The 24,983-nt window shown below is 46.6% G+C and overlaps 1 protein-coding gene across 1 annotated transcript in view; it reads left to right on the top strand.

The window, feature by feature from the left end:
* Positions 1 to 413: 413 nt before the first annotated feature.
* Positions 414 to 24,983, top strand: part of ANGPTL6 (angiopoietin like 6) — a 206,589-nt gene continuing 182,019 nt past the window's right edge. Inside the window, exon 1 of the mRNA XM_078640069.1 lies at positions 414 to 928. The gene's annotated coding sequence lies outside the window, so the exon portion shown is untranslated. The remainder of the gene's footprint in view (positions 929 to 24,983) is intronic.

The following is a 24,983-nucleotide window of genomic DNA, read 5'->3' as shown; positions in this document are numbered from 1 at the left end:
CTGAGGATGTGGCCTGATGGCCTCACTGCCAGAGGTGCCGACTTCGGAGCCGGGGAATCAGATTCCCTCGGCGTCGATTTAGCATACCGTCATTCTGGGCAAATCGCTTAATCTCCACGTGCCTACCAAAAAAATAATAAAAATGAACGTGTCCGTCTGTAACGCAACTGGTGCTCATGGAAAGCGCTCCGATACCTTCAGGTCAAGTTCGCTCTATATAAATCTACAAATAATTACCCTGAAACCTCTGAGTGTGCACGGAAGGAACTCCGGTTTAACGCCCAGTATGAAACAAAAGGGCAGCCTGGGAAAACTCTTCTATTTGCATTTCATCACCACCTCATTCGCATCTTATGTTCTTAGAAAGAAGCATGTTAGTCCAATGTTAACGAATATTGATCAGAATCGCTTTTAAACTGGGGTCTTCCTGTAGATGTGAACTTCTCCGAAACCCGTCTCCCCTCGAATAACCCTTTACTTGCAACTTTCGAGAACACCTACGAAGCTTTTAGACCCCTAAACAAGAGAGGGCGGAAGCCCCAGGGGTACAGGCTGGCAGCTCCAATTTCCTGAACGGGTCTCCAGGAGGGGCTGGGTTTGGTGTCTGTGAGCCTGCATGGGAGGGGCGTCCTTGCAGCAGCATCGCACGGGCAGAAGGCTTCTCACGGGGGCTTCAGACAGAGCAGAGCCTCTGAACACCGATTTTCGACCCAAACGAAGGGCAGCTTTTTGATCGTGGACACACTGTAAGGCTAGGCAGAAAGAGTTAATTTTTTCTGCAAATTAATTATTTTTCGGTAATTATGGACACAGTCCGCTTGTTTCCCGCCAGGGGATGGAGTGAAAAGTGCATCTGACCGCTGAGTTTACAGGAAGGAAAAAACACACGCACGCTGAAGTCGTCTGACCGGCTGAGTCTCACAACCAGGCGAGTAACACATTTTAATATTTAGAACCAAATACATCTAAGACAGCTTATTCATTTGTTGTTGTCAAGGAGGAGCAATGTCTCGGCTCAAATCCCAATATATTACTTGATGGAACTGTGTGCTCCTGGGCAGAGCGTGCATGCACTGACTGTACCACGACAGTGAAGACGAAGGTGGTCCATTTTAACATGTTAGTTGAAAAGAGTCTCCTAATGATTGCACATTTAGTACCAGAACGCAAAGGAGACATTTATCCTGTCACAATCCCGTTTTACTTCCTTTAGAATTCACTGCTTACTGTCTCGCAGATTTCACGTCACAACAATTGTACAGAAGGAAAAATAGACCTCTAATCATAAGGCTTTGTAATGAGTTTTTATCCACCTACGTGACCTAACCCCTCGTTTGGTTAATTATATTTTTAATAACTTTTGCGCATAAAAACAGAACATGGCAGAAGCCATGTACACGGATCCGCAAAGTGTAATTGCATTTTCTAGGTCACTGTAGAGCCCTGAGTGATTTTAATTATCTGTCTATTATTCAGTCACTTGTAGCGTTCCTGCATCACTAAGTATTAGGGCCCCGTTACTGCAATTCATATTCAGAACGCATCATTAAGTATATAGCAATAAGTTCTACACGAACGAGTCTAGAATAGAGCGCAGGTTGCTATGAGATTGACAGGCGCCTCCCACAATCGGAAGCAACGTTTAGTACATTCATTAACTATATGGGGAGACCCTTTCGTTCAGTAAAATTCAGAAGGGATGAGTTTTGAAGTGTTTTTCATTCTTAAATTGATGTCAAAACATGGTTGCTTTGCGTTGCTATCCGCAGATTTAGCTCAGAGATGTTCAACAATCACAGACATATTTTTGCCCCTTTAGGTGATCATTAGTTTGACATGTTGGACATGCTATGAACGTTTCGATAATAATGGGCTTATTCAAGACTTTAAGTGGGGTGAAAAAACTGGGGGGGGGGGGGGGCTCTCAAAGGGGTGTGGCCGATGCAATTAAAGGTGTGGCTTAAAAACATGTAAGCTAAATACCTGTGCTTAGCATAGTGTGCCGCCTGACTAGTATTTTGTTGCTTCTGTCATTGCATCCAGGTATATTATGCAAGTAACATTACACCTACAACAGGCTAGGACTATTTGCTTTGTCAATGGTTGTTAGTTGCATAAGATAAATAAGCAACAACTATGGCTTCGTTGTATATAATAATGAAAATGCTTCACTTCTGAAATGATGAAACTGCAAAATAACTATACCAAGTCGCTTTGAAGTTACATCACAGTCAGTGGAGGTGGTACTGCTGCAGGGATAAGATTTATTTTATTGCATCCTGAGGGTGAGAGGGCGAAAAATGGAGAGCCCGATAGAGATCCCTCTCAGCACCTGCTTTTTAGAACTGTTGGTACTGAGCACCAGCAGGACCCAGCCCACTTAAAGCTATGGGCATCATATTATTTCTAGTGCCACAGAGTGGGTAGCTTGTTTTGCGATAGACAAAGAGGCATTCTTGCTACTCTTAGCTAACATTCCACTTGTTCAGCTCACAATTGACTTGCACTCCGATTTCCATGGAAACAACCATTTGCAATGCAATCGGTCTCGGTTTTGTGACCCAATATGTTTTTAGCTATGCAGCACATTAGCCTGGGTGCTGAAACATCTACTGTTCTTTAACATGGAGGGAAAGTAAGCACCAAACTGCGTGACACGCCAGGTATGGGAACACACGGAGAGAAATATTGCCTTTCAGTGGGAAACGGTGTAGTCCAAAGTTCTGTTTTTAATATAAAATCAGGGCCTTCGGTGGTCATATCACTGAAAATACAAGATTTGAAAAAAATATTATTGTCTACGGGTGCTCATGGAAGACAATTTTTATGGACTGGAATTTAGAGAATGCTAAAGTGATTCTTGTATTTTTCTGACCTCTGCTGGTCGTTTTCTATTAAGAATGTTAAATAGAGGCAGTTGCCAGAAAAATGAAAAAAAATAAAGTCCCTCTGCAGAAAGCAATTCTGGTATTTTACTGACCACTACTGGTCATTTTCTATAAAGACAGTTAAATGGCACCAGTTGTACAAGCAGAAAGAAATTCTGGTAATTTACTGACCTCTACTGGCCGTTTTCTATCAATACAGTTAAATAGAGGCAGTTGGCCTAAAAAACAAGTCCTTTCAGCGGAAGCAGACAAGTCTTAGGGCTGCTCTCCAGAGTCCACAAAGTACATACACATCTAAGTATATACTAATATATATACAAGAGGTCTTGAATGCTTGCCCTTATAAAAAAAAACAGAAAACAAAAAGACCAGAATCTTGAGCCCTGGAGAAGACTGGAGGCTAAAGCCTGTTGTGTTGTCCCAAGCACAGGCAGGAAGAAGGGCAGCCTGGATGTCTCTGAGCAAATGCAAGTTGTGAATTAGGAAAAATAATCATAGCGGCGGCAGGCTGGGTGCCACTGCCAGAGGGCAGAGAGGGAGATGGGCAGGCCGGGTGCAAAGTACCTAGTGAAGCAGAGATCTCGCGTTCCAGAGTTCCGGTCAGGAGAAGCCTTCCAGTCCAGGTTTTTTCATTGTCTTTCTGTACTTGTAAATCCTTTGTATCCTATTAGAAAACAAGGACTACAATTATACAACTTAAAACGCTAGACTGGATAGACCTGGGCATCTGAAAGCCTTGGTGAGGAAGACTACATGTGGCGTCCTTATGGGCAATCCTAGACTGGAAACGCAGCCTTGGCAACAATTATAAATTATGTCCCCATCTGCAGACGCGCTAGAACCAGAACAACTCTTTGACGTTGCCGCCGTGATCGAGTAACAGAACCACCACTCCTGGAAGCCCAAACCGGCCTTCAAGTGCCAAGACTGGACTCCTGGGCTCCAGCCTCCCGGGGATTGCCTGCTTACTGGCTGACCAGTCCGACCATGCTAATGGGGCCCGGGACCGTGCATCAGGGCGATAGCAGGGAGGAAGAACCAGGGCTGGGTGCACCTCACGGGGATACAGGGAAACCCTAGCTCTGAATAGGATAAAATAAAGCCGAAGACGGAGATTAGGGTGCGTGGAGTATGTGAGTTCACACGCAGCCACCATGGGCTCCAGAAAGACACACGGAAGCCGCATTATTGTAAAAGAGTGCACAGTGTGCTTCATGTGCACGCAATTAAAGGGTCCCCTGCATGGGCTAGAGGGAAAACCGCAGCACAGAGTGAGCAAAGGTTGCAAATGCAGGGTGAATTCCTTGGGCTCTACCCGCTCCCTTCAGCACACCTGTCTCATCTCTCCTCTCAGCTGTGAAAAATGCACGCGCTCGCCCGCACCAGAGCACAAAAGGTAAACACGGGCGATGGGGGGAGGGTGAGAACAGGGGACCGGGGCTGGCATTCCTCACATAGCTGTGGGTGTTAAGGAGGGGCGCGGGGCACCGGAACAAAGGCCCTGGCATTTAAATTCAAATGTTCGCTCCTGTGCCTCTCTGACACGACGTGTGTCCTTGAGCATATCAACTACTCTGAATAAGCATGGGTGCACAGACTGCTGCCCTTCAGAAACATGGATGTATAGATACAAATCATTAGGAAAATAAAGACCAGCAGCGAATAGTCAACTGGTGTACATTTTAAAACATTCTTGTACATCCGGTGGCCAGGCCTACCATACTCCCTTGAAAGAAACTAGACTCTGCACACTTGTTAAAATGTTTGCTAATGGCTTTGTGAGGCAGAATCATGGCACCATGTTAAGGAAGGTATTTGGGTGCACCTGCAAAAGGTGCAAACTGCTAAACACCACTACTTTCAAATCATATTATTCTCACCAAATTGAAATGAACACAAAAAAATGTGAAGGGAGATTTCTTGAATTTCTGCCACCACGCACTGCTGAGACTGGTGTCACAGGCAGAGTGCAGAAACATTTGTTAAAACTAGTAAAACGTTTTTTCTGGACCCGAGTGTTTCCACCATCTTGTAGATTTGGGTCAGACTCTAGAATTGGGTAGTATTCCACCCCATCTGTTCATCTTGTGATTCACAAGATGGTTGGGGGGGAGGGGCGCGAGGGGGATGCGGTTGCATGGTACCATTTCTACTATGGTAGCAATTCTACTAGGGCGACGAGATCTCTCCATGTCAACGGAATATGACTTTTCCATTCCTGGACTTTCAATAAAACCGGATTTGTATATCCCTGCTTATCAGTATTCTTTCGATTTTACATATAATTGTTTTCAGGTCTGTTGATCTAATTGGCTCAATTAAAGTGAACCAAGACTACAACTCCTAGAATGCACTGAAGGATTAAATAAAACCCACAAATGGAGAGGCTGTGTCCTGGTGTCTTGGAGCGCTCCAGTCACCCTCATTTCTACAGCTGTTGTGGCAAACATCTAAACTCAAAGAGGATCACATTTAGCCATCCAGAGGGTGTGGGAGAGGCAGTAGCCAAGCCTGCAAGGGGCGCGGGATATAAGTGGGCTCGAGTTCACAGAATGGAGAGTTCCAGGCAGCTACAGAGATAACACATACACAGCTTATAGTACAGGCATTCCTGCTCCAGTGAAGGGGCCGAGGGTACCAGCCGTTCACCTTCTGTTCACATTGGCCTTCTCAAGTGCAGGGTCCTGGCCTTTGCAAACAGCTGTCGTTTTTTACACTTCACAGCAGTGTGTGGTGATCTTTTATACTACCCGAGAAACGTTCTCCTGCTTCCTGTGATAAGCCAGAATGTATGGCATACAAACCAGTGGGTCACTTCCTGCTGTCACAGTAGGTAAACTCAACACTGGTGTTAAAGGGATTTAGTCCAAAAATGATTAACTGTATCGAGTATTCTGTATAATACCAGGGCTTTCAGTGGGCTGGGTCCTGCCGGTGCTCAGCACCAGCAGATCTAACAAGCATTTACAATGCAACGGTCTCGCCTTTGCAAAAGTTAGAGCTATTGGCATTGTAAATGACACATTTTTTATTTATGTGTTGGTTTTGAAAGCAGATAAATAAATGGCATTGCCATTTACAATGCCAATAGCTTAATCGCTCGCAAATGTGAGACCTATTGCATTTGCAACCACACACACACACACACACATACAGAGAGCCACACACACACACAGAGCCACACATACACACACACACACATGGATGTGGTGGATGTGGTGGGGGTGGATGTGGTGGTGGTGGATATGGTGGTGGATGTGGTGGTGGATGTAGTGGATGTGGTGGTGGATGTGGTGGTGAATGTGGTGGATGTGGTGGTGGATGTGGTGGTGGTGGATGTGGTGGTGGATGTGGTGGTGGTTGTGGTGGTGGTGGCTGTGGTGGTGGTGGCTGTAGTGGATGTAGTGGATGTGGTGGTGGATGTGGTGGATGTTGTGGTGGTGGATGTGGTGGTGAATGTAGTGGTGGTGGATATAGTGGATGTAGTGGTGGATGTGGTGGTGGATGTGGTGGTGGATGTGGTGGTGGATGTGGATGTGGATGTGGATGTGGCGGTGAATGTGGTAGTGGTGGTGGATGTGGTGGTGGTGGTGGACGTGGTGGTGGTGGTGGACGTGATGGTGGTGGACATGATGGTGCTGGACATGGTGGTGGTGGACGTGGTGGTGGTGGTGGATGTAGTGGTGGTGGATGTGGTGGTGGTCTTTTGTCAGGAGAGCCCACTTTGCTCCCAGGCCGGACAAAACGCAATCAAGATTCCACTGACCTCCGGCCAGAGAAAATCATAAGGGCAGGCCGACTAGGGGCCTCACAGACTACCAACTGTACCTTAACCCCCAGCTGACCCTCGGCAGGTCGCCATGTGTCCTACGCATGGCCTGACCACGCCGCGGACCCCCACAAAGCATCTCTCTAAACCCCTAGCAAGCCGGGAAACCTGCCTCAATCAGGCAGCAGCAGCCGCTGTACCAGCCGACTTACTGAAAGGCCAGTCCGCCCTGTCCTGCACAAGTACACGGCCTATCCTGATGCAGCCAAACCGTGCCCGCCCCGAAGCCAAGACATCAAGGCCCCTAACTGTCTTCCGAATGCCCTCTCAATCAGTCCCCGCCTTTGAACCCAAATTAGGGTAGCGGCTTGATTAATCGACTTTGGTAGGATAAATGCTTGCAATGCTCGCAGTCCACTGGACTGTCGGACGCTATTGCCTCACGCACTTAGGTAAAGTCTCAGACACTTCCCAAAGCCGTTGTCTCCCAACTGGAGCTGCCCGACCACTGCACAGCAGCTACCAAGGCCCCCTCCAGGTACCACAGGCAGGCGCGAAAGTCAGACGGTAATGTGGGCATAGAGAAGTCAGACTTACTCCCGCCGATCATTGTATCTCCGCAAACTGATGTGGGAGGAGGCACGCTAGCTGGGGCGTATGCGGCGTTGCAAGTTCCGGGCTGCCTGCAGACGCCTACGACCTCACACCACTGAGCAGATGGTTCTCCCCGGGGCCCCTAGCACTGCTCCTGGCAGCGCAAACTGCTGCCACCTCTGCCAGATGAGGCCTCAGAGATTAGCAACCCGGGGAGGGGGCATCGCGTCGCCACTGCCCCCTCCCCCCGTCATAACGAGGCCTGTGGATATTTGCAGTCCCAAGTGAGGGGGAGACTCACGGAGCCTACAGCTCTCCCCCCACCCGACCTGGGGCCCACACCGACTAAACCCAAGGGCAGCGGAGAGGGGGGTACTAGCCCTCCTCAACTCACGCAACATCCGGCTCAAGCGGGCCAGAGCCCTGAACCCGACCCTGCTGAAATTCGAACGGCAGAGAGTATCCTGGTTGCGTTGCCCCCGACCCCGAAAGAGCCCGCTGCTCCATATGCCCCGGGAGCTGGCTTACCCCCCCCCCAAGACGGACTGCAGCCTAGGCGATGCCTGGGCTCAGCAGCCCTGCCTAAGGGGAACTGGGGGGAGGGGGCAGACCTGTCTGCCCACTTGATGCAGTACTCTGTATATTATATTTTCTCGCAGAAGCCAGCGAAAATTAGCTTGCGGTAATTCATTTAAACCAATGACCAGGCGTCTGTCCTGTTGCACTGCTCAATTAGTTTGTGAAAATGGCGGTCGGGGGAAGACAGCAAAAAAACAACAAGCGCTCGCCATTTGTCTCTAAGCCCCGTCCTTTTCAGACTGGGGGGCATGTTTTTGACTTTCTTTCTAGGAGGTAAACAACAGTTAAAACACGCCCCCAAGTCTGAAAAGGACGGGGCTTAGAGACAAATGGTTCTTCTTTCTATCGAAGCCCCGTCCTTTTCAGACTGGGGGGCGTTTTTGACTGTTGTTTACAGCCTAGAAAGAAAGTCAAAAACACGCCACCCAATCCAAAAAGGACAGGGCTTCGATCCAAAGAAGAACGTAACTGGGACCTCTTCTCCACTGGCTGGCCACCGTTTAGGAGGCCAGCCAATGGAGAAGAGGGGCGGGGCTTAACCTCGCTACTCCAAGTCATTAAATCTCGCCAGCAATACTGCGCATGTGCGCAGCCTACACTAGCCGAGACCTAAAATCAGGTCCCGAGACGGGTCCCTATGGGGCTCTTCATTTTTGCCCTCACCTTCAGGATGAAAAAATAAATCCTACTATGCGGCAGGGCTATCCATCTTCGCCTTTGATGTAACTTCAAAGGGACTCGTTATAGTTCTTTCTAGTCTCATCATGAAGCATTTTCAATGTTCTATACAACGAAGCCACAGTTGCTGCTTATTTATCTTATACAACTAACAACCATTGGCAAAGCCAATAGTCCTGGCTTTTTGTAGGTGTAATGTTACTTGATGTATTATATATCTGGATGCAATGACAGAAGCAGCAAAATACCAGTCGGGAAGTACACTATGTGTTTTAAGCCACGCCGTAATTACATCAGCCATGCACCTTTGAGAGAACCCCCCCAGTTTTTTCATCCCACTTAAAGCCTTGTACCCTTGTATAGTTCTGTCTGTCAGACCCTTATAGGGGTGGGGACTGGCAGAGTGGGTAAGCTCCTTTACCCGAGTGTACCAAAGCGCTGCGAGGCCTCCGGGTAGTTACGCGCTATATAAGTGCAATTTTCATTTCATTTCATTTCATATATGAGGGCTTTAAGTGGGATGAAAAAAGTGTGTTGGTGTGGAGGGTCCCTGAATTGGGCATGGCTATAACTAATGGCGTGGCTTAAACATGTACACCAAAATTCATGCAGTGTGCCACTTTATCCACACATTTTCACAGAATTACAACTTCAACTGGCACAAGTAACCTTGCCCTATGCGCTTTGCAGAGAGGCCATGGTTTGGGAGACCACACATTCTCCTCACCTGTTTGCCCCTGACCGCCAGTGAGAGAAACTCATACTGCCTTCAGTCACAACTCAATTGTGGCCTGTTATAAACACCTGAATGCGACCTAATTCAAATGATGCACTAGACAAGAGTAAAATGCTGTCTGAATAAAACAAAAAAAACATAACACAAAATCTTGGAAAAAGAAAAAAAACATAACACCATACCTTGGAAAAAGCAAACACTCATTGAGAATGCAGGATTAACTACAGCATGTGAAATATAAACAGGAATAACATGGATTACCTTAAAGTGTTTTACACCCATTGTTAAAAAATCAATCCTTTTCTTTGCATGAAAAGTTAGCGACATGACTACAGGGCCCGAAAGAGACCAATTTCAATGTCTGTTTTAAATTACTACCTGGTCTGAGACCTGGAGGTGCCCAATCCACTTAAGCCTTGGTTTATATCTGCATGTGGTATTTCTAAAGCATGTACCTAGCCAAAAGGAAGCGGGGTGCTGTACATGGTCAAAGACTAGCATAAAGTCAACAAGTGATAGGAGTCATAGCTGGTTTGTGACCTGTTAATGCATTTTGATGTAGTGTTCTTTTATCAGCTATGTCTTCAACTCTTTCATAAATCGAAGCAGCATTTGGTGGTCCTGATATATATGGAGATGTTGGTCTAAATCATGGGTGCATAGATGTAAATGGCCTGCTGGCTTGTTTGTCTGCCCTCCTATTGCTGTCCTAACTAGGCCACCTACACTCGTCCCGTACTTGGCTCTCAGGATGGCTAGTGTAAATAACAATGTCTTTATCCTGAGCAAAGAATGAGAATAATGTCCAAGAGTTCGAAGAGTGTAGTAGTCCAAATTCTTCTTCTTTATTTTCAAATGTTCATCACATATATCTTGGCAGTAATATCTACCTACTCCAAGAACAGGTAATTCTAAGTTCTATTTACCCAACCTATATCCTCTTATGTTCCTTAGTAGGGTATGTATTTAAGTATATCTAGTCACAAAATGGCAGAGAGTACTCCATATAGTGTCCGGCTTCTTGTGGATATAGGTTGGGTAAATAGAACCTGGAATTACCTGTTCTTGGAGTGACTTTTTGAAATCGTAGTTATATATTTTACTGCCCTGAGGAAGTCGGAGGGTGATGTCCCTATGACGAAACACGTGTTGGCTACGTCTATCGGCTACGTCTATCATCGTGTTGTGACAGTAACAACCTACAGCACTAACAATAGTAAATGAACTTGACTGTTGGATTTGATTGCCCAGGTATATGCGATGAACATTTGAAAATAAAGAAGTATTTGGACAACTACACTCTTCGAACTCCTGGACATTATTCTCATTCTTTTCTCAGGATAAAGACTGATTGTTGCTTATGTTCTTTTGGGCTTTATAGTCCACAGAAATATTTGGAAACGTGGGTGGTCATTTCTCCTTTATCCTTGTGAGCATACTAGAGGAATCTTAGCGAGTTAATTGGTCTTATGGTTATGCGCAGACTCTAACCCAGCCAAGCCTCATATTTTGTTCTAGCTAGTGTAAATAGTTATAGACTTCTTAGGGAGATATTGTTAGAGGGAAAGGGAAGACCTTAGGACTAATCAGTCAACCAGCAGACAAAATAACGTTTTATCCAGCCCAGTGCTTATATTTTTGTTAAAAATAAAGGGGCATATTTATCAAGGTTTTGCGTCACCCTTGCACCACGCAAGGGCAATGCAAAACCGAAGGGAGATTTATCAGACCTGTGTGGCCCTGCATGGCTCGATACAACTAGAATAACGAAAGGCAGCGCAAATCACTGTCTTGCGTTAATCCGAGGCAGGGAGACATTTCATGGGTGGAGCACGGATGTTCCTATGCATCAATAGTGGATTTTGGGGCATTCCTAGATTTACCGTTAGTGGTGGGCCTGGGAATGTGTTGAAATGATACGCCTCCCCAGGGCAGGTGTAATGAGGAGAAAGAGGTGTCTCTTCCTGCACAAAAACAATCCTGCATACAATACAGGCACACCTTGCAAAATGACGCAAGGTTGCATGTGTTGGCGCTAGGCAGCCAAAAGTGCGCCTACGCCAGGAAATGACAGGAATGTGACATATAATGATTCCCTTTGTGCTGTTCTTGGAGCCACGGGACGGACCTTTGTTTGCTGCTTTGACCCCTGTAAGGAAGCCAGCACCTCGCCATCGCTGTCGGACCTTGGGGCAGAGACTGCACCTGAGGGCTTTTGGACTTCTGCTTGTTGAGCCGTGGGGAGCGCTGATAGGGCAGCAGGGCTGCGAGCTGTCTCACAGGGACTCAACTTCCCAGGAGCCCCTGCGTGAGTAACTGACCCGCAACACATGGGCCGCTCTCCCTGCCTGCCACGCCCCCGCCTCGGTGTTTCAAAATACCTGCATATCGCCCTCACCTGTGGGATTCCCTTTGTGCTGTTCTTGGAGCCATGGGACGGACCTTTGTTTGCTGCTTTGACCCCTGGAAGGAAGCCAGCACCTCGCCGGACCCGCTTTGCCGGTCCCGCATCGCTGTCGGACCTTGAGGCAGAGATTGCACCTGAGGGCTTTTGGACTTCTGCTTGTTGAGCCGTGGGGAGCGCTGATAGGGCAGCAGGGCTGCGAGCTGTCTCACAGGGACTCAACTTCCCAGGAGCCCCTGCGTGAGTAACTGACCCGCAACACCTTGGCCGCTCTCCCTGCCTGCCACGCCCCCGCCTCGGTATTTCAAAATACCTGCATATCGCCCTCACCTGTGGGATTCCCTTTGTGCTGTTCTTGGAGCCACGGGACGGACCTTTGTTTGCTGCTTTGACCCCTGGAAGGAAGCCAGCACCTCGCCGGACCCGCATCGCTGTCGGGCCTTGAGGCAGACTCTGCACCTGAGGGCTTTTGGACTTCTGCTTTTTGAGCCGAGGGGAGCGCTGATAGGGCAGCAGGGCTGCGAGCTGTCTCACAGGGACTCAACTTCCCAGGAGCCCCTGCGTGAGTAACTGACCCGCAACACCTGGGCCGCTCTCCCTGCCTGCCACGCCCCCCGCCCCTCCTCCCTACTTTACTGACTCGTCATACCGCTGCGCGGGAGCACCCGGGGCTAAGCCTGGGCAAAGGGCGGGCCCTCTTAGGCCCTCCGAGGCCCGTAGGGTCTGGTCTGGGCCAGAACTCCTGGTTTTGTTTCAGGTGACTGTATTGTATTCTGCATAATCACGGGGGCCTTTAGTAACGTGAGCAAATCTGTGTGCCACTATTTTTATTTGAGGTATTAAGGAACTAGGGTCTTTGGGTTGTGCTCAGTTCATCCAGGTATTAATCTCCAGCCAAAGTGATGTGCACCCGTGAAACACAAAGCAAAGCTGCGGCTGGAGCTTCTAAACTGACAGGCACACTAGATAATTTCATTGTGCGCACTAACTTTTTAATTGATGAGGGAATTGCCCTCATGGAAAGAAGGGTGTCCTAGGATCTCGCACAAGCGAGAAGGTCCTCACTAGGCCCTATAGCCTCTGCACACACTCCAATTAAATCCCAATGTATTCCTGAATCCAACCCTTCCTCTACCCCCTTATTAGCAGTCTCCCTTACTCCTTCTTTGGTTCCCCCGTTAGCTATTGGCCATCAAGATACGACACTATCACAAAGGGGCATACTGGAGGGTGCTATCCCTAAACGCACCTAACCACATTGTAAGGACAATGGCGACCGCATAGTTATTTATGATGAGGCAGGAGGCCCCAGCGGTGCTGCCAGTACCAGTGGTGGGCTTGAGGAGGGGAGAGCTAATTTGGATAATTTGGGTAATAGTGTCGGGAGAGTAGAGGCGCTTCATGTATCCCGCCCCCTATTGATGGGCATTCCTGACGATACAGCCTCAAATATTAGTGGGGAAAGCATCCTTGAGGCGAGTAGCCTGGATGAAACTTCAGAGGGTACAGAAGATAGGAACGGTATTTTTATGAGCTCCTTATCTGATCTTATTAAGTCTTTACTTTCTCCTTTGGAGATCAGATTACAGGGCATTGAACACCAGCTCCAGACTTTAAGCCGGGAGCTAAAAACCCGGCCTAATGCTCCCACCCAAAAAGCTCCTGGTACACTACCTTTGGTTGGGTCAAAACCGCCTCTATCGACTAAACAGTCTGAAGGGAAAAATCCCACCCCCAAAACGTGCTTGCCCCAAACCCCCACCCCTAAGAGCAATATAAATTGTATCACTAAGTTGCCTTCTAATGTCCCTAGCAAATTGCTGGAAAAAGATGGACCCATTATCTCTGCTCCTAAATTTCCTACATCACTCTCAGTGAATCCCAAGGTATGCCGGAATATTAGTTTACCACTTGACGCCTGCCCTTATGTTATAGTTCTAACAGGTGTCCCCGAACTTGCCCCCGCAACATCAGAACCATTTTGGGCCCTAAAAAACAAAGTCTGCCACTGGTTAGATAGAAACTACCCACTCCCACCTAATATTCATACTAATCTGCTCATGGTGGAGAGAGCACCGTGGGTTGGTGAGAATAAAAAAAACATCCAGGGCGACTGTGTGGTTGTGACATTTGAGGACTCACGATCGGTGGAGCATATTTGTGCTGGGCCCCCTTGTAACAACAACTCTTCAATTTTAGCTAAACCCCTTTCCTATTTTTATATGGTTGCAGATCATCGCAGTAATAGGTGGAGCTGGTTGAGAGCCTCTAAGTATATGAGAGGGGGAATGAGAGGGGAGCCTCTGTTGGATCATAACATTAACCAGTGGGATGAGGGTCTTGATGGAGGATGGAACACAGTACAAAGAAGAGCTGGTGCTAATCAGTTTAATGGGGTATGGTTTGGTCAACAACACAATCTTCTTCCAATACCCTGTTTCAATCGATATAGTGATCTGGAAGTAGTTGATTGACATCCAACCCACTCATCTGGTGATGATGATACGAGGGAGATGGTAACTTCTCCATTGGTTGTACTTGGAAGTGGTAGGGGGGGTCAAGCGAATATGGAAATTATTTGCCCTAGTTTGGGTGAATGTGAATATAGCCTTACAGTCACAGCTAAGGTACCATCTGCACCCCTCACTCCGATTAATATCCTTTCAAGGAACATAGCAGGGCTTAGGAGAAACCTTGTTAACCCGGAATGGAGCGACTTTATTGATTCCTTCCAAATTGGTATGTTTCAGGAAACTTGGTCCTTATCCCCGCAATACAAAAACGGGTATTCTACCTATTTTGTCCCAGCAGTTTCCTCAGGGGAAGGACGCCCCTCCGGTGGTTTGCTCATCTGGGTGAAGGTTAATCTAAACTGCACTGTCATTGCACATAAAGTCTATTCTAATGATATTTTGCACATTTCCCTGAAAAGTCCACATGGGGGTATTGTACATCTTTTTTGTGTTTATGCAAGAGGGGTTCAGGGTGGTCTAACCTCACCAATAATTGAGCTGCTGGATGTTAAGCTTTCAGAACTGCCGCCTAGGTCCCAAATTTTGGTGGGGGGTGACTTTAACTGTACATTTGAACCTTTGGACGATGAGGATGTACTGGGTTTGAGTTCTGAGGATTGGAGACAGACAATTCCCCCCTTAGCATTGACTCCTATTAAGAAATGGTCTGCCAGAGCAATCCAGTTGAATGCCCTCACCCTGGAACACAACTTAAGGGCTCTAAATGGATGGACTATCTCCGATCGTGACGGGGCAATGACCTACAATAGGCTAGGCTGCCCATCACGAATCGATTACATTCTTTTAGATGTACAATCTTGGGCCAGTTTAGTAGACATGGAGGTTAGACAGACCCCAGACAGTGATCACAACCCATTATGTATGAAAATCAATTGTGCTAATGGAATTTGTAAGAGCGGGGGGCCTGAGCTGATCACTAAGGAGGTCTTCCCCTCCAACTGTAATCGGAAACTAAGATGGGATGGGGTTAAATGTGAAGAAGGGAAAATTAACAGCATTAGGGAGCTAGTCACAGCAGAAACCGACAGCCTCTTAGCGGTGGAATTGGCAGATCCCCACTTTTCAGGGTCTAACTTGCTAGCCCAGTACAAAAACCTAACTGTTAAAATAGGAAAGTATTTTCTTAAAAAACCCCAGGGGCCCACTCGAGTGGTGTGGTGTAATCCATGGTACACAGTGAATTGTAGAGAAAAGAGGAAGGCTATTGCCCTGGCCATAAAATCGAAAGACCCTATGGCAGTGAGATTAGCTAGAAAGGAGTACCACAGCACCATAACCTTAGCCAAGAAAAATTGGGAGGAGGAGCATTGGCAACAGCTCAAGGTCGCTGCCTGTGGAAAGAACTCAACTGTTTTTTTGGAAATTAATCAATGTCTTAGATCATAGGGGAATTGACCCTATTTTAAACCATATTAATGAACAGCAATGGTATGCCCATTTCTTAAAATTGTATTGTGAGGATGGTGCCGAAGCTCCCTCAATACCACCATCCGTGGGTAATCAGTGTAACCCTAGATCGGACTTGGGGAGTAAGGCGGATTCATTCACCCCGCGAGAAGTTAGAGATGCCATCTTAAAAATTCTTCCAGGTAAGGCAGCCGGTCCAGACGGTCTGCCTGGGGACCTACTATTACACGATCCCAAAATTTGGGCTGATTATGTAGCATGTTTAATGAACCTAATCCAGCAAGGCCACTCCATCCCGGAATCATGGAAAGGGACGGAGGTGATCACGATACACAAAAAAGGTGATAGAGAGGACCCTGCCAACTACAGACCAATCAGTTTCATTGACACCATTCAAAAGGTAGTTGGCAGGGTCATTATAAATCGAGTAGAGACTTGGCTTGTGGACGATGGTATTCTAACCCACTTCCAGGTCGGGTTTAGGCGGAATATTGGGGCAGTGGATGAGGTCTTCCGGTTTTGTGCGGTCTATTGGAAGTCAGTATTAATTACCAAGGGCAGCCTTTACTTGGCTTTCATAGACCTGAAAACTGCATTTGATGTTATTCCACACGCCAAATTATGGGAGGTTCTATTGGCATTGGGGTTTCCTAGTTATTTGCTGCAATTTGTTATCAAGCTCCATGAGAATAACTATGCAAGGATACGGTGGGGGAGTCTGGGCCAATTGACAGGGAGGGTACCAGTTAACAGAGGGGTGCGGCAGGAATGTGCGATGGCCCCAACACTGTTCTCCCTCTTTATAAATGGGGTGGTGGACCATTGAGGGAGGACCCTGCGGATGCCCCTGTCCTCGCCGGGGAGAAAACCCCCACACTCCTCTTTGCGGACGATACCCTCTTGATGTCCAAGACCCACTAGGTTCTCCAAAAACTGCTTGACCGTTTTTCCCTCTTCTGTAAAGATCGTGGGCTAACAGTAAACACCTCGAAAACAAAGTTAATGGTTTTATCCACACACAGAAAGGTTAGGAAGGCTTATCTTACATTGTATGGGTGCCCTCTAGAGGTTGTGAGTGAATTTGACTACCTTGGGGTAAGGTTGTCCAACAATATGAGCTGGGATTCCCATATATCAAAGATGGTATTAAATCTCAAAAGGGTCTCTGGAGCTATATTAAAGAACCAGCGTCTTTCCATTAGCAGACTGGTGGCCCCTGCGTTGGCAGTCTATGAAGGGAAGGCTCCGAACTATGGGGTGTCGAAAACACCAAGACCCTAGCTACGGCGGAGAACAAGTTCATTAGGGACTTAGTCTCACTCCCAGTTTCAACCCCCTTGACACCACTATTTTTTGATATGGGTAAAAAACGAATTACATATAAAGTCCAACTAAGGCCGCTGTTATACTGGGTGCGCCTTAGAAGGACACAAGAACTAGCACAATACGCTCGAGTGTTGGACGAGTTAATCTCCCTAAATGTCACAAACAAAATAAAGTGGCTAAACAACCTCAAAACGCTGGCAATATCCATAGGTTTGGGAGAGTTCTGGGTCTCACAATGCCCCCCGCCAAACAAGTTGTCAAAAAACTTTATTGGGATTGGGTTGAGGCTAAGGTTAACTCTAACTCAAACCAGGGAACCCTGACGTCCAACTTTTTGGATCATAAACCTTCAAGGAAGTTAGAACCTTTCCTGGATTTTATCCAATTACCTAGAGATAGAACTTTGTTTTTGAAATTACGACATGGTACCCTGCCCCTTAAAAAATTCATGGAAGGGTGGAAGACCAAGGGAGGGCATGACTTGAACTGCCCTGGCTGCCCATGTCCAGAGGAAACCCTCGGCCACTTTATGTTTGCATGTACAGCCTATAAGCATGTTAGAGCTAAATGGTTGACACCAGTATGCAGGGAATTAGGAGTGAAGGATCACAGATCAGCCCTGCATATTATTTCAACCAACACTGTTTCCATGTTTATTATTTGTGGGGTCGCCAAATATCTAGCGGGTGCCTGGCTAATTCGCTCAAGGTTGTTGGGCAATGTTCAACCCTGTCCCTGCTAATAGAGTTTACTCTTGTATACCATGCTTGGCCTGTAAGGTGGGACTACGTGCCAAGTTCACTCAACATGAGGAAGATCCAGCCACCTTTCCCCAGCCTCCTCCTTCGATGGCCACTTTAGATCTTCTTTATGCCTCCTCCTCCCCTAAGAAACTGGTCAATACAATCTATGCTTACACACTAGCGGCATCTTCTATCTCCACTTGCTTTGTTCGCCCTAAGTTGGCAGGGTATGCTCAGATGTGGGTCCCTTGCTCACTTTACCACTGGATTCAAGCTAGCCTGGCTGATGCTGTTAGCCCGAAACCGATCCCAGGATGCTTGTTTACTGTCCAGGGAAGACATGGCTTGGCAGTTCGGGCTGGACTGTTCCCATGAGGCACAGGGTCAAGGCTGATTTGCATATAGGTGTGTCTGAACTGGGATTGCGAAGTAAGCTAAAGAACGATGATGGATTCATCCCAGATCTGTGACTGGGGCTGAGTGTCTGAAAAGTTTCAACACTCCGTCCAACATCACCTTGTGTTTGCTTTGTTCACCCGAAGTTGGCAGGGTATGCCCAGACGTGGGTCCCTTGCTCACTTTGCCACTGGATTCAATCTAACCTGGCTGGTGCTGTTAGCCTGAAACCGGTCCCAGGATGCTTGTTTCCAGTCAAGGAAAGACATGGCTTGGCAGTTCGGGCTGGACTGTTCCCATGATGCACAGGGTCAAGACTAATTTACATATAGCTGTGTCTGAACTGGGACTGCGAAGTAAGCTAAAGAACGATGATGGATTCAACACTGGGGGTGAGTGTCTGAAAAGTTACAGCGCTCCGTCCATCATCTCCTTGTGATTGCTTTGTCCACACAAGAACATACATAAACTAATCAATCAGTGAAAAAGTACTTCCATATTTGGGGGGGAGTGGGCGGACAATTTGCCTTTGTCAGTCCTTGTTTCTCTTATTACGTCTCAAAAACTCATCCTCAAGTCCAGATTTCTGTACCAGGGAACCCTGAAAGAAAAGTACACCGATGTGAACCTTCTGCCTGGCTGGAGGGCTGGACGACTGCCTGGTGCTTTAGAACATTTTCCACTGTCTGGTGATTTTGGAGGTCAGTCTAAAAATTAGGTCACTAAAACAGCAGAAAAAATCCTGCAAGACTCTGGGGTGCTTGCATTAGAGGCCTCGTAGAAGCAGTGAAAAAGTCAGGGGGTCTCCATTTGACCTTATGTGCAACTGTCAAGTGCCATTATTTCATATTTGACACCTTCAGCCAGTCGTCTTTCCAAACCAATTAATACGTTACTTTCCGGGATATCTTTCATTTAAGCAATACAAGTTTGGGCTCACACATCTTAACATGTAAGTAAGTGCTGCTGGTTAGAAATTCCTGGCTGGTTGATGGGGTCACACATACTGTGTTTGATGTTCTTTAAGGGCAATGCAGTATTTGAACCATGTGAATAGCACAGCTAGACAGACTATAATTACAGCACTCTTTGTATCAGGTGCTTGGTAGATAAGCACTGTGCTGGTGTAATCAGTGCAGTTAGAAAAACAGAGACATGTATTTCCAATCAGTGCCTATTGTTAGCTGAACCATGTAGAGAACTGCTTCAATAACCTCTTCCATCTACACTGAAAGTGTTTTTTAACATACCAAAGGGAGTTTTTCTAGAAATATTCATATTTAACTACATACGTTCATATTATCTCACCCTTTTCTGCATATAACTAAGCAGTGTAGTCCACTTTTCAGTTACTGTTTTCAATAAACAATCTGCCAGAAAAAAAACTTTTAAATTAACTGTCCCAAAACAAACACCTAATATAAGACAATGCATAGAGGTTATCTTGTGTAATAGGGTCTTTTATATGTTGGGGATCTGGTGCTATTTACAAACACTCGGCATTCTGCCTCATGGTTTAAGATGTCACTAGACCCCTTAAAAGAAATATAGGCCCATATTACACAGTTACGCTTTATGTAAGTACGTATAGAATACATTACAAGTAACCGTGTAATACGGTCCAATATTGCCATTTGAAGGGTCATGGTGACATAAAAAACCACAAGACTGAAGGCCAATTTGTCTGTACATTTTACCAGCACCCGACATCCTTGCTGCAGCAAGGCAGTCCTTCTTCAATTCTCTTCTCCAGTCCAATGAGATTTGAGTTTTTGGGGCCAGGGGCCTTTTTTCTGCCCAGAAAATGCCCTCAAGAGAGGTCGCAGTCACTAGCCAATGGGCTATCAGGTTCCTTCTCTCCTGATGACTACTTCCTGGGATGTGTGGCATAAGGATTGGGCTTGGTCATTGCTTTAAATGGCAAAGGCAAGTTAACAGTTTTACCTTGCCCCTCCAGTCTGCAGTGCCGGACTAGGAACCAAGTTTAACCTTGTCCCCCTCAGGGTGGCACAATAAGTGCTACAGTCCTTGAAGGGAGACTCTAACTTAGAGGCCATAGGTATCCTAGGTAATAATAACTAGGGACTTACAATTAAGTTAGTTTATGCCAATTGGGTATAAGCCAATCAACGTACACATTTTAAGGGTCAGAGCACATGCACTGAGTCCTGTTTAGCATGGCTTCAGGGCATTTGAGCCATTACACCAGTGCCTAGTACTCAAAATGGGGGCCAAAGTGAGGGTGAACCTGCAAAAAGCCTGTTTCCTTACAATGTCAATACCCCCCAGACACCAGCACAAGGGGTGTGGACTGAGTCAACCACAGTTGGGGGGAGCATGGCGGCACCCCCCTGTCTCCTCTTCTCATCAGGGCCCATTAATGGGGTCCTGGGCCCATGTTTTTCTTCCATGGGGGCTGGTGCGATGGTGCCTCCCCTCTCCTTGAGAAGTCAGAGGCCAGGAGATAGGGTCCTGGGTCCCTTTGTTTCCATCCTGTGGGGCCGATGGCCTTTCGTCCCCTCTCCTTTTGTGGTGGGGGCACAGAAATGGGGTCCTGAGCCCCCCTGGAACATAAACTGGCTAGAGGAATGGGATCACCAGGCCTCCAGAGCTCTGACGAGGTTGCCCCATGCACGCCCCCTCCAGGATTTATTGCATATTAATGATCCATGAAGCGACGCCTGGGCCCATCCCAGGTGTTTTGAAGGAATATATGACGTAATTCCGCATACCATCAGTCCGCATACCATCAGTCCGCAAAAAAAATCCCGCATGTACTCTTAGGCCGCAAATTAAAATAACGAAAACTTTTAGAACGAATATGCCTTTAGCACGCACGCCTTTACAACATAAAGGCATGCATGTTAAAGGTATACTCGTTGTAAAAGTTGTAAAGGTAAGTAAAAATACTCTACCCTACCCTACACTACCCTACACTCTAATGTAATACCCAGCACGACCCCCAACACTACCATAAAGCACTTTACTACCCTACACAAACACTACAACAGTACCTCAATACACTACCCCCAGCATGACCCTACACAAACACTACAATACTACACTAAACCACTACACCCCCTAAACCCTAAAACACTACACCCCAGCATGACCCTACACTACGCAAACACTACAACACTACCCTAAACCCTAAAACACTGCCCCCAGCATGACCCTACACTACGCAAACACTACAACACTACCCTAAACCCTAAAACACTGCCCCCAGCATGACCCTACACTACGCAAACACTACAACACTACCCTAAACCCTAAAACACTACCCTCAGCATGACCCTACACTACACAAACACTACAACACTACCCTAAACCCTAAAACACTACCCCCAGCATTACCCTACACTACGCAAACACTACAACACTACCCAAAACCCTAAAACACTACCCCCAGCATGACCCTACCCTACGCAAACACTACAACAAAACCCTAAACCCTAAAATACTACCCCCAGCATGACCCTACACTACGCAAACACTACAACACTACCCTAAACCCTAAAACACTACCCCCAGCATAACCCTACACTACGCAAACACTACAACACTACCCCAAACCCTAACACACTACCCCCAGCATGACCCTACACTACACAAACACTACAACACTACCCTAAACCCTAAAACACTACCCCCAGCATGACCCTACACTACGCAAACACTACAACACTACCCTAAACCCTAAAACACTACCCCCAGCATGACCCTACACTACACAAACACTACAACCCTACCCTAAACCCTAAAACACTACCACCAGCATAACCCTACACTACGCAAACACTACAACACTACCCTAAACCCTAAAACACTACCCCCAGCATGACCCTACACTACGCAAACACTACAACACTACCCTAAACCCTAAAACACTACCCCCAGCATGACCCTACACTACGCAAACACTACAACACTATTCTAAACCCTAAAACACTACCCCCAGCATGACCCTACACTACGCAAACACTACAACACTACCCTAAACCCTAAAACACTACCCCCAGCATGACCCTACACTACGCAAACACTACAACACAACCCTAAACCCTAAAACACTACCCCCAGCATGACCCTACACTAAACAACCACCACAACTCTACACTACACTAACACAACACTACACTACACAACACTACACTACACAATCACTAACCCACGAAAATATTAACACAAACCCACTTACCTCTCTCGTCATCGTGGTTTTAACAACGCAAATGCATTTACCATACATGCCTTTAAAACGTAATTCGTTGTAAAGGCATGCGTGATAAATGCACATGCGTTTTGAAAAAATGCGGGATAATGGTATGCAAGGTCAATGACCTTGCGGGATAATGGTATGCGGACTGAAAGTCCGCGGGATAAAAAATGCGGGAAAATGGCTGCAAACCGTTTTGAAGACTTGGGCAGTGGAACTCCATGTGCTCTGGTACCCAACTGGGCGGTTCACAGATCAAATCCTTTTTCCTGGCATTTCTCTGGTCCCATTGTGCCAATCTTCATTTCAGCTCTTGGTAGTGAGCCCTAGCCAGCTGAAGTCTCTTTCTCAGACCGCCTGGCCTCCAAGGTGGAACACTATGCAGGGAGGTTGTTCCAAGACTCCCTGCACCATCCTTTTTCCCTTGTCCTCTGGGTCTTCTTTCCTCCTGTGTGGGCACAGATGTCCAGTTCTTCCCCCAACTGGTCCTAATGGAGGGTAAGGGGACCAGTTTCCCTGGTCCTAGAGAAAGACCCACTGGTCCTGGGGTCAACTGTAGACAGAGTCTTTAGTCCAAGATAGCATCAGGGTTATTTTCCTTTCAGCTGCCCATGGCTTCCGCTGTCCGGCCCTTATGTCCATCTCCAATAAAAAGCACTCTATCTCCCTTGTGCAAGAGCTTTTAAGTGTAGGTGGAAAGTTCTAGAACCCAGGCACCCTTGGTCAATAATAGGGTGTTACATCACCTTCGCGTCCCAGCCCTCCTGCACAGCATGCTGGCACATTTCAAGATGATGCCCTCCAGGAATCACTGGTCACATCTCCCTTGGGGTTCTCAGCTCCGCCCCTCGCTGACATCACCGCCAGAGCCTTTTCCACCAAAACTCCAAATAGGCAGCCCCTTCTTTGTTGGCTCCAGAGGTCTGAGCCCCCATCTATGTTTTGTGGGCCTGGGCTGTCCCAACCCTGGCACAGTGTTAAAGCCAATTAACATATGTAGTTTTTCTTCCCCACCCTTTCCTCCTCAAGAGCTGAGAGAGGCACTCCTTATTTCTCCCTTTGTGTGGGGTGGCCTTTGTTCTTTCTGCTGGAGAGGAATGTTTCTTTTACCTAGGAGGGTGACAGAAGATCTGGGTACTTATCCTGAGCTGAACCAGAGAAATATGACAATAATGGATGGCCAATAAGGTGCACATATATCTGCTTGGAATGTGCATATTTCAACTGGGTACACATTTTTCACCCCAGGACTTTCTAGGCAAAAGGGAAGGGAAACTGGACTCTAAAGAAGATTTCCCCCTACGTGTATAATCAAGTGTCACTACAGGCAAAACAGTAGACCACACTGATTTTTCCTATGAGTGTCCACTATTATAAGGTCTAACCAGGTCAATATTTAACCCTGCAGAGTGTTCACATGTAACCAGCCACCTGTCCCTTACCCTTGCTGCGTTGCGGCTTATCTTAAAAGGCGGACACTGACTGTAAACATGTGCTATCCATTTACTGTGTGATTATCGTGGGTGAGAAATCAATTGTGAGGCCAGCCACAGTAAAAAGTCCAAAAATAGTGTAGCGTAACAGAGCGCTTTACAAGACACACAGACATGTCATTTATGAAGTCTCTGGAAGGCTTGGTTTACATAATGTATTAAATACACTGCATGTTGCTTTAAGATCTATGATTTTTGCTTTGCATATACATACGGACCCCAGAGATTATTGCAGAGTGATTGTGCACGAATTATATGCACAGCCTCCTACAAGTATATATGTGGAAGATAGGAGTATTTTTTATAGGGATCTAAGTTAGCTTTGTATGATTTTTGTAATGTTTTGTATTATTTTGTCTAATTTGTGTATATAGAAGGATTTGAATGTTTTATGTACCGCAATTTACAGCAACTCTATTCCAACATGGATTATATGTGAATACTTGGATCCAATAAAATAATGATCTCGTACTTTTGAGCTGTATCTATGATTAATTGATGTAATCATCAGACTGAGTTATAGTTGTATCCTTTCCTGCTTCCCAGTCCTTTTTTTCGAGTTTACAACACACAGAGGCACAATAAATCATACAAGTGTGTAAATCAATGTACAGGAAATATTACATTAGGCGATGAGACTAATAACTTGTAGGAATCACATATCATCCATACTTGTTTACATAGTATGTTAAGAGTGAATAGTTGGGAGAAACTTAGGGGCATATTACCAAGGCCATGCGATAATCATCTCAAATCGCGCTTCGCGCGATTTACATTATTGCTGGATTACATCTCTGTGTTAGCTACGTATCATCAATGTTTTGCTAACAGGAGATGTAATTCCAGCAATAGAGGCCGAATAACAGGATTAGCGCGTGAAATCCAGCGAGGATTTCAAACCGCTAATGAAATGCTTGATAATAGGGGAGTGTGGCCCCAACCAGACGATCCACCTCCCATACAAAACATGCCTAAATCAGGTTTTAATCAGGCGTAAAAAAACAGCGATAACCGTGGTTAGCGCAGCTTTTAATATCGCTTTGCGGTTCCTTGGCTGCGTTGTTAATACCGCGATGACATGTTTGCTACCTTATTCAGGTTGTTTGAAGAAGGAACACCTACTTTGCATCTAATTAGCGATGTGTATTGCTAAGTTGCGAAGCATTACGAAAACAGCAGCTAACATGCGCTAATGCATGTTAGCGCTGCCTTGTTGATTG

The sequence above is a fragment of the Lissotriton helveticus genome, chromosome 1_1 (genome assembly GCF_964261635.1).
Source record: "Lissotriton helveticus chromosome 1_1, aLisHel1.1, whole genome shotgun sequence".
In the NCBI taxonomy this organism is placed as follows: domain Eukaryota; kingdom Metazoa; phylum Chordata; class Amphibia; order Caudata; family Salamandridae; genus Lissotriton; species Lissotriton helveticus.
Note: the sequence above shows the minus strand (reverse complement) of the source record. Positions and strands in the feature narration are given on the sequence as shown.